Consider the following 4,730-nt stretch of genomic DNA (forward strand, 5'->3'; position numbering starts at 1 on the left):
TTAGGGACACATTAATATTTTCAGAATTATTCTGGAAGACTAATCTATTGGAACTGAAAGGCCATGAAGGTCATTCAATCAATCAGTCAAAATTCTTCATTTTACAACAGAGAAAAATGAGATGTTCATTATTAAAAAGTATACATTAGTCCTTGAATACCTCTTAATTTTATTTTCTTTGTTCTTAATCTTCATTACTGTTCCTGGAACAAAATTTTGACATGCACTGTTTCTTTTCTAGAACAATTTAACTGTGCTCACTGAGACAATGTCCTAAAGAGAATAGGAATTGTTTTTCAGAAAATCTGCCTCCCTTCAAAACTTCTCAATGTAAATTTTTCCTAAATTGATGAAAATTTAAAAATTGAGAAAATATCTAATTATCCATTTGAATAAAGTTATAATTTGTTGTTCAGGCAATTTTATTATGAGATAACTTTAACACTTCTATTTTTTCCTAATTCAAAATATTATATACCTATAAAATTTGGAATAGACAAAAATCTTATAAGGAGAAGTACAAGAAAATCATTGACATCCAGCAATACATTTTTTTTACCTTTAATTTGTCCTAAAGTTGCTGAAGCGAAATCATGATAAAACATTCTTTCCTTTATACCCCCAACACACACAAAAAAAAACCTATTTGTTTGAAAAAATGGTTTTGTACATGGAAAGAAACAATATAAATTCAAAAACTTGCAGATAAGGGTTAGCTCTATCACTCATCTCTTTAAAAAGTTTGTATGAATATCCAGTCAAAACCATCAGGGTATCTCCCTTGAAATGTTATCTATACAGATTTCCAAATAGACCACAGGGCTGTATATACTGTCTTGGAATGTCCTTAGAAGGCTCTGTCATTGATCAGGTAACAGAGTAGAAACCCCAGAGTCCTTTCTTTCAAATGGAAGAGGGAAAGACAGGAATAGAAGAAACTACTCAAACTTCGTCTTCTTTCCCTGTGGCTTGTGGTCACTGACTCCGCCTCTGCATCCCCGGAAGCTTCCTCGACCTCCAAAACCTCCTCGGCCTCCTCTGCCACCACCTTGGCCTCCACCATGACCCCCAAAGCCACCTTCACCCTTAGGCTTGGCCCAGTCCAAAGTAACTTTGTTTCCATCGATTTCACCATCTTCCATGGCCTCCTTGGCTGCTTTGGCATCTTCCTCACTGTTGACGTCTACAAAACCAAACCCTTTAGAAGATCCAGTCTCCCAGTCTGTGACTATCCTGGTCCAAACAGAGCCATCAAATGACTCCTTTAATGTCTCTTCTATAGTCTCCTCAGACAGACTTTTGACAGAGTTCTGGATGGCTGGCTTCTAGAGGTAGGTGATCCCCTGGGTCCTTGCAATTCCAGCGTGATTGCTCTGCCCTCAATTTCTCTCTTATTACAGGAATTTAGAACAACTTTAGCATCCTCAAATGAAGCAAATTCTATAAATGCATACCTTTTGCCATTTTGGTTCTGGGCCACTTTGATAGAAGTGCCTTCTCAAATACTTCCTGAAGAGTTTCTTCTGTTGCACTGTAGGAAAGGTTACTTAAAAGCAGAGTTTTTGATTCACTACTCCAAGTGCTATTCTTTCCATCTTTATAGTTTTGACTTTGACCTTTCTCTCCAGTATAGTACGGGGAAATGGATCACCCATCTATTTCTGTTCCCTGCTTTTCTTCCAAGGTTTTCTCTGCATCAGCTTCTGTCTTAAATTCAATATAAGCAATCCCTTTACTCTTTCTGTCCTTGCTGAATAATCTAATCTCCATAGCATCTTCAAACACCTCTTTTAATTCATCCTGAGTAACTTTATATGGCGGCTTTTTAGCCAAAAGTGTTCTCGCATCTCGATCTTTTTTACTGTCTTTTTCCCTTTTGTTTTTCTAGTTTAATTTCATTACCAAAAACTTTTAAACCTGTGAGTTCCAAGGCTTTTTCCAGGCCTTCAGCAGATTCAAAATCCACATAGCCAAACTTCCTAGACATACCATTTCTGATATCCACAACAGCAAGATCGCTTTTATCAAAAACATCACTGATATCCGCTTTTAATTCAGAGGCAGATTTGCTGAAGTTCAGGTTTCTAAAAAAGGAATTGAAAGCTGTAGTCGATTCTGTGGCTTCCACCTTCTGCTTCTTGGCTTCAGGAGCAGCTTTCTGTTTGGCCATTTCCTTTTTTCGTTTTCCAGGTGCTGCTTATTTGACAGGCTCACCTTCATCCTCTTCCGCCTCCTCCTCTTCCTCATCTACGTCGTCCTCATCATCCTCTTCTTCATCCTCCTCCTCTTCATCACTATCCTCTTCATCTTCATCCTCAGCTGTGTTCTTGGCCTTCAGAGGAACAGCTTTTGCAACTTTCTTAGCTTTGGCTGGTGCAACCTCCATAGGTTCTTCCTCAGAGTCATCTTCTTCATCCTTCTCCTCATCATCCTCATCATCCTCATTGTCTTCATCCTCATCCTCATTCTCCTCCTTGTCACTGTCATCATCATATTCCTCATCGCCATCTTTCTTCTTGGCATTTTTGCGGTTCTTTGCTTCCTTGGCTGGGATGGCTGCTCCCTTCTTACCAGGGGCTTCTACCAATGCTTTGGCTGGGGTGCCTCCCTTCTTTCCAGGTGAGGCTACTGTTTTGGCTGGCATAACTGGTGCCTTTTTGCTGGGAGCAGGCATAGCACAGCCACTGTCTTTTTGCCAGGTGTGGCAGCTGCAATCTTTTTTTGCTGGGGAAGCCACCACCTTCTTTGGTGGAGCTGTGGTAGCCTTCTTGCCTTTTTTTCTGAGAAATTATACCCTCTTCTTCACTGCTTTCATCGTGTTCATCTTCTGCCATTTCCTCATCTTCACTATCTTCTTCTACCCCGTTCAGAGGAGGAGTCATTTTCTTGGGGTCACCTTGATTTTTACTAGCCTTTGTGAGCTTCACCATGGTGGTGGCTTATGACAGTGGAGTGTGTGGCGGGTGAATGGCACAGATGAGCCCAAAGGAACCTAATTATGTTGATGGCAACCACTGGCACTGAAGATCCAGAGTGTGCATGTTGCACTGCCAGCTAGAGCTCTGGACTCCAGCAATACATTTTGATGTAGCTTCTCCCACTTATTTTTATGTCTGTTGGAATAATTTTATATATAAGTTTGTAGCATACTTTATCTAAAAAAATTATCATTGACATATATCAAATTATGTTAGTTTCATGTATACCATATAGTGATTAAACATTTACATTACTTATGAAGTGATCATGATAAGTCCAGTACCCATATGACACCACATATTGTCATTACAATATTATTGACTGTATTTACTACACTGTACATGACTTAACATTGTTTTAGGACATTTTTCTAAGCTTTTAAATCTTCAGTTTATTTCAATAGCTGCATAAAACTTTATTATATGGATATACTACTGTGTGTGTGTGTGTGTGTGTGTGTGTGTGTGTGTGTGTGACCACCATCACCATCAGTCTTGACTTGGGCAGATGTCTATTTTAGTAGCCTTGAGTTTGTACATACTGCAAAATGTTTTTTTCTTTCTTTTTATCACTTATACATATATAAAAGCTAACAGATAATATATGTATAAAGACTACTAATTACTGTAAAAATATTGTCTGATACAAAATGCTATGCATAATAATATACGTTAAGAGGTCCTATTTTACCTACATTTCATTAAGAAAATCTGGTAAGAAATTAGCAATTCATCACATTTGTAAGTAATCATCTTACTATTTTCTGCATACAAATATTTAAGAAGATTAATGTTTTAATTAAGTTGATAGAGTAATATAACAAAAAGGCATATACTATCCACAGAAATAATTCTGAAATTAGTTAGAATATTACTGCAAGGAGAAATAAGCAACAGTGTCAAACATTTTGCCTATAATCAGAAATTTTAGTTTTTAAAAATAGTTAAAATCTTCTGTACTGCTTAAGACTGAACCATTCTATTTTTTAAAATTCAAATCACATATTTTAATTTTTAAATATAATTTATAAAGGTTATTTCTTAGTGATAGAAATATGTGATAAAGAAAAACATAACTAATTTTTATATAGATCTAAAATATTAACTTTGTTTATTTTTCCCTATTTGTGCTTTATTTGTACTGAAAACCAAATGTTGAATAAATAATGGCAATTGTTTTTTTAGTAAGATCTTCTTTTAAAATTTTCAGTAATTTATTTAACCACAGAATAATGAAAAGAATTCAAGCATTTATAAGTACAGATTTCATTGATAATTCAGCATATTTTCTTCTAAAATTCTTTAGAAGTGAAATATATTTACCCAGATCTTTATGAACTTGTAGTGCTGATAAATTTACCTTATATCTTACCTTATATCTATATTATTTTTACAAAGCTACACTTTGATATATCATTTATTTTTGTGTGTTTTATAGTCCATATCACCTCCCACCCCACCTGTTGACTCTGTGTTAAATATAAATATTATACCTGAGTAAAATTAGAAAAAACGAAACAAACTTAATGCTAAACTATAACCAGGAAAGCATTCTCCTGCAAGAAATTCCCATTGCCTGAGAAAGGACCCTGTGCAAAGGGCCCAGGCAGTGAAAGAGATGGTCTTAGCCTAGGAAATGCTGCAAAGGTTTGAGAATGCTGGAACCACATTTCTAGTCCTGCATCACATATTAGAAATAACGATGACAGTGATGAGGGTAGTGAAGATGATGTTGTGACGATGATGGTGACG

General features: G+C 36.2%; 1 pseudogene; it reads right to left on the reverse strand.

The window, feature by feature from the left end:
* Nucleotides 1-938: 938 nt before the first annotated feature.
* On the reverse strand, nucleotides 939-2,930 carry LOC149999391 (nucleolin pseudogene; annotated as a pseudogene).
* Nucleotides 2,931-4,730: the final 1,800 nt, after the last annotated feature.

This window comes from Furipterus horrens, unplaced genomic scaffold (genome assembly GCF_987537825.1).
Source record: "Furipterus horrens unplaced genomic scaffold, mFurHor1.1.pri manual_scaffold_10, whole genome shotgun sequence".
NCBI lineage: Eukaryota > Metazoa > Chordata > Mammalia > Chiroptera > Furipteridae > Furipterus > Furipterus horrens.